The following is a 15687-nucleotide window of genomic DNA, read 5'->3' as shown; positions in this document are numbered from 1 at the left end:
GCTGAAGTAAATCAGAACAGGGGTGGGAATCCATCTTCACCACTTCATTCCAACTCAGTCACGATGCAACCGTAAGGGAAGAGCTGGCGCATCGCCGTGACAACACAGCTCAGGTGAAACGTACCCACCCGATGTTACTCCTTAAGTTCATTGGCCGATTGAACATGAACACAGCAGGAAGCTGAGCTGATCCAGATGTGGGCAGATAGTGGATCCATACAGATGGAACTCAAGCTGCTTTTAGTGGTATCGACAAGTCAGTCTGGATTTTGGGGCAAAGCATCTCTGGCACCAAGACGCCCCACTTTATTCTCACCAGACAGATGGCGTGTGTGTAGCTGTACACACCACATCACACAGCGCTCACAAACTGGCACTTTCATTTAATTCAACTGTTGTTACTAAGACACTTGTGTTGCTCTAAATGAGAACCGTGTCTAAATCTTTTAGCACAAACTTAACAGCTGAAAGGTTTCTCCCCTGTGTGGATTCTCATGTGCCGTCTTAGAGTTCCACCCCGTGTAAATCTTTTAGCACAAGCTAAACAACTGAAAGGTTTCTCCCCTGTGTGGATTCTCATGTGCCGTCTTAGAGTTCCACCGTGTCTGAATCCTGTAGCACAAACTGAACAACTGAAAGGTTTCTCTCCCGTGTGGATTCTCATGTGCTCTCTTAGATGTCCACCGTGTCTAAATCCTTTACCACAATCCGAACAACTAAAAGGTTTCTCTCTTGTGTGGATTCTCATGTGCTCATTTAGACTTCCACCGTGTCTAAATCCTTTACCACAATCCAAACAACTAAAAGGTTTCTCTCCTGTGTGGATTCTCATGCGCTCATTTAGACTTCCACCGTGTCTAAATCCTTTACCACAATCTGAACAACTAAAAGGTTTCTCCACTGTGTGGGTTCTCATGTGCCTGAGAAGCACTGATTTAAATGGAAAACTCTTTTTACAAACTGAACAACTAACTGGTTTCACTGCTGTTTTGCCTCCACTGTGTTCCTGCAGATGTTTCTTGTCATCAGAGCTTGAAACACATTCAGAGGAGCTAACTGGTGTATTTTCAGTACTACACTCGGGTTCTTTGTGGTTTCTCAACTGCTCCAAGTCTGACCGAGGTTCACTGGTGTCCTCCAGGTCAGACCTGTCCCCGTCCTCTGGTTCAGAGTGTGACATCTCGTCTTCCTCTGGTTCTGGGCCTAAATATTCTTCTCCATCAGCCTCTGTTTTCATCTCTTCATCATGAATCTGTGAGGTGTCAGGTTTCCCTCCATCATCATCTTCACAGGGACCGAAGAGAATGTTAACTCTGTGACATCATCCTCCTCCTCCTTCAGCCATTGCAGCTGCTCTTTCTCCTGATGGATCTGGACTTCCTCCTGTTCCTCTTTGATGTGGCGCAGCTCTGGGGGGGTCGTCCTGGTCCCGATTGGGTCTGAAGTCGTGCCGTTCAGGGTCAACCTCTTCTGTTGTGGCCAACAGCTGTTCAACATCTAGACAAGACATAAATACATACATTTATATTTGGTTGTAATTGCTCAGATTAGCCTAATAATTGTTATGCAAGATTCAAACTGATAAATGTGTTTTTACAAAGAAATCTGATTTTTGAATTTGATTTCCTTAGACTTTCAGAAAGATTGTCCTGATTTTTATTCTGCCAAAAGCTACAGAAAATGAAACTACCGTTACTATATTATTGGGACCTTATTTATTTAATAGTGTTAGATTATGACTCCTGAACGTGAATATAGGGACCCGGTCCCAACTAAGCTACTTAAAGAAGTCCTCCCCTAAATTAGTATTGCTTCGCTAAATATAATTAATCTATCTTTACTCACAGGCTATGTACCCAAGTCTTTTAAAACAGCAGTCATTAAACCGCTTCTCAAAAAACCAACATTGGATCCTGATGTCTCGGCTAACTATCGGCCAATTTCAAACCTTCCATTCCTGTCAAAGCTTCTAGAGAAAGCAGTTTCCAGTCAGCTGTGTGAATTCTGACAAGACAATAAGTTATTTGAGGTTTTCCAGTCGGGTTTCAGCGCTCATCATAGCACAGAGACAGCATTAGTTAAAGTCACCAATGACCTTTAATAGCGTCTGATAATGGACTTGTCTCCGTGCTTATTTTATTAGATCTCAGTGCAGCCTTTGACACAATAGATCATCAGATTCTGTTACAGAGGCTGGAACAATCTGTTGGTGTTAGAGGATCTGCATTGAACTGGTTTAGATCATATTTATCTGATAGATTTCAGTTTGTACGTGTTCATGATAAAACTCCTACGTACACTGAAGTTAAATATGGAGTTCCACAGGGTTCAGTGCTTGGACCTATTCTGTTCACGCTGTATATGCTTCCCTTAGGTAACATTATTAAGAAACATAGCATAAATTTCCACCGCTATGCAGACGATACACAATTATACCTGTCAGTTCAGCCAGACAAGGTCGATCAGTTGGTTAGACTTCAGACGTGCCTTAAGGACATTAACTCCTGGATGACCGAGAACATCCTGTTATTAAACCTAAATAAAAGGTTCTGGTTCTTGGGCCAAAGCATCTCAGAAACGTTTGTTCTAGTGTTGGAGGAGAACTAGATGGCGTCTCAGGGTGCGTTCCCACTGCCATCGTTTGCTCCCTTTTAAAATGACCAGAGTTCCTTTCCTCGGATAATCCGCTCCGTTTGGGCCAGTGGGAACGCGCATCCGGACTCTGGAGAGAATCAAAAAAGTCTGCCTGAAAAGGAGGGTCTCGGTTCCTTTGGGCGGAGCAAAGGCAGGATCAGCTGTACGTAGCGACGCTACGCGGTGCGTCTCCGGTAGAGGAAGTACAGCGAGTACTCCAAGCTGCTCTGCAGGGGAAGCTCAGTTACCAGAAAAACTACAAGTGGTGAAACATGTACCGGTGTGTGTAGATTTAATTTACTAAATATGCGTTATAATACGTTTATCTTTTGTTCAGCAGCTCCACGGCGCTTTAACAGTCCAGCGCGGAGCGGAGAATCAGCTGCTCAGCAGCGCAATAGCTTTTCATTCCATTGTTCTTAACTGATCCGGAGACTTTACGGATCCACAGCGACTTTGTCTTTGCTAAAAAATGACTAGCGTTGTGTAACATTAATGATTTAGGCCAGAACTAAGCGGTGAACCCCAGGAAGGCTGCTGGACCGGATGGTGTCCCGGGAACGGTGGTCAAGGCGTGTGCAGAGCAGCCGTCAGGGGTCTTCACCAAGCTGTTCAACCCCTCCCTGGCGCAGGCCACCGTCCCTACATGTCTGAAGGCTGCCACCATCATCCCCACACTGAACAACACTCAAAACAATCGTATTCACAGCATCTACTGCCATTAATGCTGTTTGTGTTTAGCATAATAGCTCCATGCCCGCTGTCCTGTGTATTGTTCTTGTTTTGTTTTTGTGTGTTATTCACCTTCACTATTTATTACACTTGTGCGGAGCCTACTTAATTTCATTGCATCACTGTGTGAAATGACAGTAAAGTGCTATTCTATTCTAACTAAATGAGCTTCCCTCCTTGAATGAGCAGCAGCCGCAACCGCGCACTCGAAAAAAAATAAAACATGGGAGAGGGCGGGACTTCCCCTTCTACTTTGTCCAATCGATGGGCGCCCCTTTCAGCCACGTGACGCTGCTCCGAAAGTTCGTTTCGTGAAGAAATCACAGTGTGATTGCAGACCTTTCAGCGAATTATAAATGCAGGAATCTGCTCCCAAAGGAACCGAGTCCTCTTGGTGCAGTGGGAATGCACCCTCAGTGTCCACCAGCACCACTGCCAAGAATCTGGGGGTAATCTTTGATCAGGACCTGTCCTTTCAGTCCCAGATAAAGCACGTCTCAAGGACTGCGTTCTTTCACCTTCAGAATATTTCAAAGGTCAGGCACCTACTGACCCGAAAAGATGCAGAAAAAATAGTCCATGCTTTTGTGACTTCCAGACTGGACTACTGCAACTCCTTACTGTCCGGCTGCCCCAAAAAGGTCTATTAAACATCTCCAGCTAATCCAGAACGCAGCAGCTCGTGTTCTGATCCAGAATGCAGCAGCTCGGGTTCTGACAGGAACCAGACAGAGAACACATTTCCCCTGTTCTGCCGTCTCTGCTTCCTGTTAGGGAACAAATTGAATATAAAATCCTTCTACTCACTTTTAAAGCCCTCACCGGCCAGGCCCCTCCTTACCTTACAGAGATGATTATCCCATATTGCCCCACTAGAACCCTGAACACATGCAGGTCTCTGCTTTTAATTAATTAGTGTTATAATTAAAGTCAGTGAACATCAACCTTCTGGTCTCTGGTCAGAACCTCTGCTTAAACAGATCGTTAGCCTTCCTCAGGAACTGAACCGAACCTCTGCTGGACTTCACAGAACCGGATCTAGACAGACCAACCAGCACCAGCTGCTCGTATTTGCTTTATGGATCGAGCCCTTGGACTGGTTGCATGTGGAGGAACCAGAACGGACTCCTGAGCTGGACTTCCTGAACTCAGACACACAAACATGGTCCTTTGATTTAACCCCAACAGTATTCAGTAAATGTACCGAGCTCCATCCCAGCAGTGAGAACCAGAACCAGAACCAGAACCAGACTGGACCAACCTGCTCTCTGGAGGTGGACTCGAGGACCCAGAACAGCGTCCAGCAGCTTCTGTCCCCCCCGAAGCTGCTCCTCGTACTTCGCTAGCGTTCTTTCAAGCTGCTCGATGATGTCTTCAGCAGCAGCAGTTAGTCGCTGCCGGACGAAAGCTCTCAGCGTCCGGACGTCACTCATTCTGACTCCGCCCAGCAGCAACGACCCTTCACAGCCTCTTTGTCCCCGGCTAGCAGGCTAAGCTAGCTCCACTAGCTCCAGCTGCTACCGTGTTCCGGTAACGAGAACAGAACAGAGTCTCTCCAGACAGCCGGTGAGACCGGAAGCCGCCAGAAAGCCTCTTTGCCGTTTACCGGAGCTCGAGCTGCTGCCGAGGCCGGAAACTTCTCCCGCCGCTGAGGCTGCTAGCAGTAGCCTCGTGTTGCTTCTTCTTCTACGGTTTTCTTCTCAGTCTTCTTCTACGATGGCGGTAGTCAAAGGGCTCTCCAGCTCACTGCTGCCACCGTCTGGACAGGAGGGTGGATCAGCTTTATTGAGAACTATTGAGGTCCCATTTTCTACCCTTTTTACAGAAGTTAACGCAGTTCTCAGGAGCTCACATGAAATATGGTCAAAATAACAAACAGATGCTGCAGGACAGCGTCCCTCATTCCTGTCTCAAACAGATGCTGCAGGACAGCGTCCATCATTTCTGTCTCAAACAGATGCTGCAGGACAGCGTCCCTCATTTCTGTCTCAAACAGGTGCTGCAGGACAGCGTCCCTCATTTCTGTCTCAAACAGATGCTGCAGGACAGCGTCCCTCATTTCTGTCTCAAACAGATGCTGCAGGACAGCGTCCCTCATTTCTGTCTCAAACAGATGCTGCAGGACAGCGTCCCTCATTTCTGTCTCAAACAGATGCTGCAGGACAGCGTCCCTCATTTCTGTCTCAAACAGATGCTGCAGGACAGCGTCCCGCATTTCTGTCTCAAACAGATGCTGCAGGACAGCGTCCCTCATTTCTGTCTCAAACAGATGCTGCAGGACAGCGTCCCTCATTTCTGTCTCAAACAGATGCTGCAGGACAGCGTCCCTCAATTCTGTCTCAAACAGGTGCTGCAGGACAGCGTCCCTCATTTCTGTCTCAAACAGGTGCTGCAGGACAGCGTCCCTCATTTCTGTCTCAAACAGATGCTGCAGGACAGCGTCCCTCAATTCTGTCTCAAACAGATGCTTCAGGACAGCGTCCCTCGTTTCTGTCTCAAACAGATGCTGCAGGACAGCGTCCCTCATTTCTGTCTCAAACAGATGCTGCAGGACAGCGTCCCTCATTTCTCTCTCAAACAGATGCTTCAGGACAGCGTCCCTCGTTTCTGTCTCAAACAGATGCTGCAGGACAGCGTCCCTCATTTCTGTCTCAAACAGATGCTGCAGGACAGCGTCCCTCATTTCTCTCTCAAACAGATGCTGCAGGACAGCGTCCCTCATTTCTGTCTCAAACAGATGCTGCAGGACAGCGTCCCTCATGTCTGTCTCAAACAGATGCTGCAGGACAGCGTCCCTCGTTTCTGTCTCAAACAGATGCTGCAGGACAGCGTCCCTCGTTTCTGTCTCAAACAGATGCTGCAGGACAGCGTCCCTCATTTCTGTCTCAAACAGATGCTGCAGGACAGCGTCCCTCATTTCTGTCTCACACAGATGCTGCAGGACAGCGTCCCTCATTTCTGTCTCACACAGATGCTGCAGGACAGCGTCCCTCCTTTCTGTCTCAAACAGATGCTGCAGGACAGCGTCCCTCATTTCTGTCTAACAGATGCTTCAGGACAGCGTCCCTCGTGTCTGTCTCAAACAGATGCTGCAGGACAGCGTCCCTCGTTTCTGTCTCAAACAGATGCTGCAGGACAGCGTCCCTCGTTTCTGTCTCAAACAGATGCTGCAGGACAGCGTCCCTCGTTTCTGTCTCAAACAGATGCTGCAGGACAGCGTCCCTCATTTCTGTCTCAAACAGATGCTGCAGGACAGCGTCCCTCATTTCTGTCTAACAGATGCTTCAGGACAGCGTCCCTCGTTTCTGTCTCAAACAGATGCTGCAGGACAGCGTCCCTCGTTTCTGTCTCAAACAGATGCTGCAGGACAGCGTCCCTCGTTTCTGTCTCAAACAGATGCTGCAGGACAGCGTCCCTCGTTTCTGTCTCAAACAGATGCTGCATGACAGCGTCCCTCATTTCTGTCTCACACAGATGCTGCAGGACAGCGTCCCTCATTTCTGTCTCAAACAGATGCTTCAGGACAGCGTCCCTCGTTTCTGTCTCAAACAGATGCTGCAGGACAGCGTCCCTCGTTTCTGTCTCAAACAGATGCTGCAGGACAGCGTCCCTCGTTTCTGTCTCAAACAGATGCTGCAGGACAGCGTCCCTCATTTCTGTCTCAAACAGATGCTGCAGGACAGCGTCCCTCATTTCTGTCTCAAACAGATGCTGCAGGACAACGTCCCTCATTTCTCTCTCAAACAGATGCTGCAGGACAGCGTCCCTCGTTTCTGTCTCAAACAGATGCTGCAGGACAGCGTCCCTCATTCCTGTCTCAAACAGATGCTGCAGGACAGCGTCCCTCGTTTCTGTCTCAAACAGATGCTGCAGGACAGCGTCCCTCGTTTCTGTCTCAAACAGATGCTGCAGGACAGCGTCCATCATTTCTGTCTCAAACAGATGCTGCAGGACAGCGTCCCTCATTTCTGTCTCAAACAGATGCTGCAGGACAGCGTCCCTCATTTCTGTCTCAAACAGATGCTGCAGGACAGCGTCCCTCGTTTCTGTCTCAAACAGATGCTGCAGGACAGCGTCCCTCGTTTCTGTCTCAAACAGATGCTGCAGGACAGCGTCCCTCATTTCTGTCTCAAACAGATGCTGCAGGACAGCATCCCTCATTTCTGTCTCACACAGATGCTGCAGGACAGCGTCCCTCGTTTCTGTCTCAAACAGATGCTTCAGGACAGCGTCCCTCGTTTCTGTCTCAAACAGATGCTGCAGGACAGCGTCCCTCATTTCTGTCTCAAACAGATGCTGCAGGACAGCGTCCCTCATTTCTGTCTCAAACAGATGCTGCAGGACAGCGTCCCTCATTTCTGTCTCAAACAGATGCTGCAGGACAGCGTCCCTCATTTCTGTCTCACACAGATGCTGCAGGACAGCGTCCCTCATTTCTGTCTCAAACAGATGCTTCAGGACAGCGTCCCTCGTTTCTGTCTCAAACAGATGCTGCAGGACAGCGTCCCTCATTTCTCTCTCAAACAGATGCTGCAGGACAGCGTCCCTCATTTCTCTCTCAAACAGATGCTGCAGGACAGCGTCCCTCATTTCTGTCTCAAACAGATGCTGCAGGACAGCGTCCCTCGTTTCTGTCTCAAACAGATGCTGCAGGACAGCGTCCCTCATTTCTGTCTCAAACAGATGCTGCAGGACAGCGTCCCTCATTTCTGTCTCACACAGATGCTGCAGGACAGCGTCCCTCATTTCTGTCTCAAACAGATGCTTCAGGACAGCGTCCCTCGTTTCTGTCTCAAACAGATGCTGCAGGACAGCGTCCCTCATTTCTGTCTCAAACAGATGCTTCAGGACAGCGTCCCTCGTTTCTGTTTCAAACAGATGCTGCAGGACAGCGTCCCTCGTTTCTGTCTCAAACAGATGCTGCAGGACAGCGTCCCTCGTTTCTGTCTCAAACAGATGCTGCAGGACAGCGTCCCTCGTTTCTGTCTCAAACAGATGCTGCAGGACAGCGTCCCTCGTTTCTGTCTCAAACAGATGCTGCAGGACAGCGTCCCTCGTTTCTGTCTCAAACAGATGCTGCAGGACAGCGTCCCTCATTTCTGTCTCACACAGATGCTGCAGGACAGCGTCCCTCATTTCTGTCTCAAACAGATGCTTCAGGACAGCGTCCCTCGTTTCTGTCTCAAACAGATGCTGCAGGACAGCGTCCCTCATTTCTGTCTCAAACAGATGCTTCAGGACAGCGTCCCTCGTTTCTGTCTCAAACAGATGCTGCAGGACAGCGTCCCTCGTTTCTGTCTCAAACAGATGCTGCAGGACAGCGTCCCTCGTTTCTGTCTCAAACAGATGCTGCAGGACAGCGTCCCTTGTTTCTGTCTCAAACAGATGCTGCAGGACAGCGTCCCTCATTTCTGTCTCAAACAGATGCTGCAGGACAGCGTCCCTCATTTCTGTCACAAACAGATGCTGCAGGACAGCGTCCATCATTTCTGTCTCAAACAGATGCTGCAGGACAGCGTCCCTCATTTCTGTCTCACACAGATGCTGCAGGACAGCGTCCCTCGTTTCTGTCTCAAACAGATGCTGCAGGACAGCGTCCCTCATTTCTGTCTCAAACAGATGCTGCAGGACAGCGTCCCTCATTTCTGTCTCAAACAGATGCTGCAGGACAGCGTCCCTCATTTCTGTCTCAAACAGATGCTTCAGGACAGCGTCCCTCGTTTCTGTCTCAAACAGATGCTGCAGGACAGCGTCCCTCGTTTCTGTCTCAAACAGATGCTGCAGGACAGCGTCCCTCGTTTCTGTCTCAAACAGATGCTGCAGGACAGCGTCCCTCGTTTCTGTCTCAAACAGATGCTGCAGGACAGCGTCCCTCGTTTCTGTCTCAAACAGATGCTGCAGGACAGCGTCCCTCGTTTCTGTCTCAAACAGATGCTGCAGGACAGCGTCCCTCATTTCTGTCTCACACAGATGCTGCAGGACAGCGTCCCTCATTTCTGTCTCACACAGATGCTGCAGGACAGCGTCCCTCATTTCTGTCTCAAACAGATGCTTCAGGACAGCGTCCCTCGTTTCTGTCTCAAACAGATGCTGCAGGACAGCGTCCCTCATTTCTGTCTCAAACAGATGCTTCAGGACAGCGTCCCTCGTTTCTGTCTCAAACAGATGCTGCAGGACAGCGTCCCTCGTTTCTGTCTCAAACAGATGCTGCAGGACAGCGTCCCTCGTTTCTGTCTCAAACAGATGCTGCAGGACAGCGTCCCTTGTTTCTGTCTCAAACAGATGCTGCAGGACAGCGTCCCTCATTTCTGTCTCAAACAGATGCTGCAGGACAGCGTCCCTCATTTCTGTCACAAACAGATGCTGCAGGACAGCGTCCATCATTTCTGTCTCAAACAGATGCTGCAGGACAGCGTCCCTCATTTCTGTCTCACACAGATGCTGCAGGACAGCGTCCCTCGTTTCTGTCTCAAACAGATGCTGCAGGACAGCGTCCCTCATTTCTGTCTAACAGATGCTTCAGGACAGCGTCCCTCGTTTCTGTCTCAAACAGATGCTGCAGGACAGCGTCCCTCATTTCTCTCTCAAACAGATGCTTCAGGACAGCGTCCCTCGTTTCTGTCTCAAACAGATGCTGCAGGACAGCGTCCCTCATTTCTGTCTCAAACAGATGCTGCAGGACAGCGTCCCTCATTTCTCTCTCAAACAGATGCTGCAGGACAGCGTCCCTCATTTCTGTCTCAAACAGATGCTGCAGGACAGCGTCCCTCATTTCTGTCTCAAACAGATGCTGCAGGACAGCGTCCCTCATTTCTCTCTCAAACAGATGCTGCAGGACAGCGTCCCTCGTTTCTGTCTCAAACAGATGCTGCAGGACAGCGTCCCTCGTTTCTGTCTCAAACAGATGCTGCAGGACAGCGTCCCTCATTTCTGTCTCAAACAGATGCTGCAGGACAGCGTCCCTCATTTCTGTCTCACACAGATGCTGCAGGACAGCGTCCCTCATTTCTGTCTCAAACAGATGCTTCAGGACAGCGTCCCTCGTTTCTGTCTCAAACAGATGCTGCAGGACAGCGTCCCTCATTTCTGTCTCAAACAGATGCTTCAGGACAGCGTCCCTCGTTTCTGTCTCAAACAGATGCTGCAGGACAGCGTCCCTCGTTTCTGTCTCAAACAGATGCTGCAGGACAGCGTCCCTCGTTTCTGTCTCAAACAGATGCTGCAGGACAGCGTCCCTCGTTTCTGTCTCAAACAGATGCTGCAGGACAGCGTCCCTCATTTCTGTCTCAAACAGATGCTGCAGGACAGCGTCCCTCATTTCTGTCTCAAACAGATGCTGCAGGACAGCGTCCATCATTTCTGTCTCAAACAGATGCTGCAGGACAGCGTCCCTCATTTCTGTCTCACACAGATGCTGCAGGACAGCGTCCCTCGTTTCTGTCTCAAACAGATGCTGCAGGACAGCGTCCCTCATTTCTGTCTAACAGATGCTTCAGGACAGCGTCCCTTGTTTCTGTCTCAAACAGATGCTGCAGGACAGCGTCCCTCGTTTCTGTCTCAAACAGATGCTGCAGGACAGCGTCCCTCGTTTCTGTCTCAAACAGATGCTGCAGGACAGCGTCCCTCGTTTCTGTCCCAAACAGATGCTGCAGGACAGCGTCCCTCATTTCTGTCTCAAACAGATGCTGCAGGACAGCGTCCCTCATTTCTGTCTCAAACAGATGCTGCAGGACAGCGTCCCTCATTTCTGTCTCACACAAATGCTGCAGGACAGCGTCCCTCATTTCGGTCTCAAACAGATGCTTCAGGACAGCGTCCCTCGTTTCTGTCTCAAACAGATGCTGCAGGACAGCGTCCCTCATTTCTGTCTCAAACAGATGCTTCAGGACAGCGTCCCTCGTTTCTGTCTCAAACAGATGCTGCAGGACAGCGTCCCTCGTTTCTGTCTCAAACAGATGCTGCAGGACAGCGTCCCTCGTTTCTGTCTCAAACAGATGCTGCAGGACAGCGTCCCTCGTTTCTGTCTCAAACAGATGCTGCAGGACAGCGTCCCTCGTTTCTGTCTCAAACAGATGCTGCAGGACAGCGTCCCTCATTTCTGTCTCACACAGATGCTGCAGGACAGCGTCCCTCGTTTCTGTCTCAAACAGATGCTGCAGGACAGCGTCCCTCATTTCTGTCTCAAACAGATGCTGCAGGACAGCGTCCCTCGTTTCTGTCTCAAACAGATGCTGCAGGACAGCGTCCCTCGTTTCTGTCTCAAACAGATGCTGCAGGACAGCGTCCCTCATTTCTGTCTCAAACAGATGCTGCAGGACAGCGTCCCTCGTTTCTGTCTCAAACAGATGCTGCAGGACAGCGTCCCTCGTTTCTGTCTCAAACAGATGCTGCAGGACAGCGTCCCTCGTTTCTGTCTCAAACAGATGCTGCAGGACAGCGTCCCTCATTTCTGTCTCAAACAGATGCTGCAGGACAGCGTCCCTCATTTCTGTCTCACACAGATGCTGCAGGACAGCGTCCCTCGTTTCTGTCTCAAACAGATGCTTCAGGACAGCGTCCCTCGTTTCTGTCTCAAACAGATGCTGCAGGACAGCGTCCCTCATTTCTGTCTCAAACAGATGCTTCAGGACAGCGTCCCTCGTTTCTGTCTCAAACAGATGCTGCAGGACAGCGTCCCTCGTTTCTGTCTCAAACAGATGCTGCAGGACAGCGTCCCTCGTTTCTGTCTCAAACAGATGCTGCAGGACAGCGTCCCTCGTTTCTGTCTCAAACAGATGCTGCAGGACAGCGTCCCTCGTTTCTGTCTCAAACAGATGCTGCAGGACAGCGTCCCTCGTTTCTGTCTCAAACAGATGCTGCAGGACAGCGTCCCTCGTTTCTGTCTCAAACAGATGCTGCAGGACAGCGTCCCTCGTTTCTGTCTCAAACAGATGCTGCAGGACAGCGTCCCTCGTTTCTGTCTCAAACAGATGCTGCAGGACAGCGTCCCTCATTTCTGTCTCAAACAGATGCTGCAGGACAGCGTCCCTCATTTCTGTCTCAAACAGATGCTGCAGGACAGCGTCCCTCATTTCTGTCTCAAACAGATGCTGCAGGACAGCGTCCATCATTTCTGTCTCAAACAGATGCTGCAGGACAGCGTCCCTCGTTTCTGTCTCACACAGATGCTGCAGGACAGCGTCCCTCGTTTCTGTCTCAAACAGATGCTGCAGGACAGCGTCCCTCATTTCTGTCTAACAGATGCTTCAGGACAGCGTCCCTCATTTCTGTCTCAAACAGATGCTGCAGGACAGCGTCCCTCGTTTCTGTCTCAAACAGATGCTGCAGGACAGCGTCCCTCGTTTCTGTCTCAAACAGATGCTGCAGGACAGCGTCCCTCATTTCTGTCTCAAACAGATGCTGCAGGACAGCGTCCCTCGTTTCTGTCTCAAACAGATGCTGCAGGACAGCGTCCCTCGTTTCTGTCTCAAACAGATGCTGCAGGACAGCGTCCCTCGTTTCTGTCTCAAACAGATGCTGCAGGACAGCGTCCCTCATTTCTGTCTCAAACAGATGCTGCAGGACAGCGTCCCTCATTTCTGTCTCACACAGATGCTGCAGGACAGCGTCCCTCATTTCTGTCTCAAACAGATGCTTCAGGACAGCGTCCCTCGTTTCTGTCTCAAACAGATGCTGCAGGACAGCGTCCCTCATTTCTGTCTCAAACAGATGCTTCAGGACAGCGTCCCTCGTTTCTGTCTCAAACAGATGCTGCAGGACAACGTCCCTCGTTTCTGTCTCAAACAGATGCTGCAGGACAGCGTCCCTCGTTTCTGTCTCAAACAGATGCTGCAGGACAGCGTCCCTCGTTTCGGTCTCAAACAGATGCTGCAGGACAGCGTCCCTCGTTTCTGTCTCAAACAGATGCTGCAGGACAGCGTCCCTCGTTTCTGTCTCAAACAGATGCTGCAGGACAGCGTCCCTCGTTTCTGTCTCAAACAGATGCTGCAGGACAGCGTCCCTCGTTTCTGTCTCAAACAGATGCTGCAGGACAGCGTCCCTCATTTCTGTCTCAAACAGATGCTGCAGGACAGCGTCCCTCATTTCTGTCTCAAACAGATGCTGCAGGACAGCGTCCCTCATTTCTGTCTCAAACAGATGCTGCAGGACAGCGTCCCTCATTTCTGTCTCAAACAGATGCTGCAGGACAGCGTCCATCATTTCTGTCTCAAACAGATGCTGCAGGACAGCGTCCCTCGTTTCTGTCTCACACAGATGCTGCAGGACAGCGTCCCTCGTTTCTGTCTCAAACAGATGCTGCAGGACAGCGTCCCTCATTTCTGTCTAACAGATGCTTCAGGACAGCGTCCCTCGTTTCTGTCTCAAACAGATGCTGCAGGACAGCGTCCCTCGTTTCTGTCTCAAACAGATGCTGCAGGACAGCGTCCCTCGTTTCTGTCTCAAACAGATGCTGCAGGACAGCGTCCCTCGTTTCTGTCCCAAACAGATGCTGCAGGACAGCGTCCCTCATTTCTGTCTCAAACAGATGCTGCAGGACAGCGTCCCTCATTTCTGTCTCAAACAGATGCTGCAGGACAGCGTCCCTCATTTCTGTCTCACACAAATGCTGCAGGACAGCGTCCCTCATTTCTGTCTCAAACAGATGCTTCAGGACAGCGTCCCTCGTTTCTGTCTCAAACAGATGCTGCAGGACAGCGTCCCTCATTTCTGTCTCAAACAGATCCTGCAGGACAGCGTCCCTCTTGTCTGTCTCAAACAGATGCTGCAGGACAGCGTCCCTCGTTTCTGTCTCAAACAGATGCTGCAGGACAGCGTCCCTTGTTTCTGTCTCAAACAGATGCTTCAGGACAGCGTCCCTCGTTTCTGTCTCAAACAGATGCTGCAGGACAGCGTCCCTCGTTTCTGTCTCAAACAGATGCTGCAGGACAGCGTCCCTCGTTTCTGTCTCAAACAGATGCTGCAGGACAGCGTCCCTCGTTTCTGTCTCAAACAGATGCTGCAGGACAGCGTCCCTCATTTCTGTCTCAAACAGATGCTGCAGGACAGCGTCCCTCATTTCTGTCTCACACAGATGCTGCAGGACAGCGTCCCTCATTTCTGTCTCAAACAGATGCTGCAGGACAGCGTCCCTCATTTCTGTCTCAAACAGATGCTTCAGGACAGCGTCCCTCGTTTCTGTCTCAAACAGATGCTGCAGGACAGCGTCCCTCATTTCTGTCTCAAACAGATGCTTCAGGACAGCGTCCCTCGTTTCTGTCTCAAACAGATGCTGCAGGACAGCGTCCCTCGTTTCTGTCTCAAACAGATGCGGCAGGACAGCGTCCCTCGTTTCTGTCTCAAACAGATGCTGCAGGACAGCGTCCCTCGTTTCTGTCTCAAACAGATGCTGCAGGACAGCGTCCCTCGTTTCTGTCTCAAACAGATGCTGCAGGACAGCGTCCCTCATTTCTGTCTCAAACAGATGCTGCAGGACAGCGTCCCTCATTTCTGTCTCAAACAGATGCTGCAGGACAGCGTCCCTCGCTTCTGTCTCAAACAGATGCTGCAGGACAGCGTCCCTCATTTCTGTCTCAAACAGATGCTGCAGGACAGCGTCCCTCATTTCTGTCTCAAACAGATGCTGCAGGACAGCGTCCCTCATTTCTCTCTCAAACAGATGCTGCAGGACAGCGTCCCTCGTTTCTGTCTCAAACAGATGCTGCAGGACAGCGTCCCTCATTTCTGTCTCAAACAGATGCTGCAGGACAGCGTCCCTCATTTCTGTCTCAAACAGATCCTGCAGGACAGCGTCCCTCTTGTCTGTCTCAAACAGATGCTGCCGGACAGCGTCCCTCATTTCTGTCTCAAACAGATGCTGCAGGACAGCGTCCCTCATTTCTGTCTCAAACAGATGCTGCAGGACAGCGTCCATCATTTCTGTCTCAAACAGATGCTGCAGGACAGCGTCCCTCATTTCTGTCTAACAGATGCTTCAGGACAGCGTCCCTCGTTTCTGTCTCAAACAGATGCTGCAGGACAGCGTCCCTCGTTTCTGTCTCAAACAGATGCTGCAGGACAGCGTCCCTCATTTCTGTCTCAAACAGATGCTGCAGGACAGCGTCCCTCATTTCTGTCTCAAACAGATGCTGCAGGACAGCGTCCCTCATTTCTGTCTCAAACAGATGCTGCAGGACAGCGTCCCTCATTTCTGTCTCACACAGATGCTGCAGGACAGCGTCCCTCGTTTCTGTCTCAAACAGATGCTGCAGGACAGCGTCCCTCATTTCTGTCTCACACAGATGCTGCTGGACAGCGTCCCTCGTTTCTGTCTCAAACAGATGC

General features: G+C 50.4%; 1 pseudogene; it reads right to left on the bottom strand.

Moving 5' to 3' along the window:
* Nucleotides 1-457: 457 nt before the first annotated feature.
* On the bottom strand, nucleotides 458-4799 carry LOC137916057 (gastrula zinc finger protein XlCGF57.1-like; annotated as a pseudogene).
* Nucleotides 4800-15687: the final 10888 nt, after the last annotated feature.

Source organism: Brachionichthys hirsutus, unplaced genomic scaffold (assembly GCF_040956055.1).
Source record: "Brachionichthys hirsutus isolate HB-005 unplaced genomic scaffold, CSIRO-AGI_Bhir_v1 contig_1069, whole genome shotgun sequence".
Lineage (NCBI taxonomy): Eukaryota > Metazoa > Chordata > Actinopteri > Lophiiformes > Brachionichthyidae > Brachionichthys > Brachionichthys hirsutus.
Note: the sequence above shows the minus strand (reverse complement) of the source record. Positions and strands in the feature narration are given on the sequence as shown.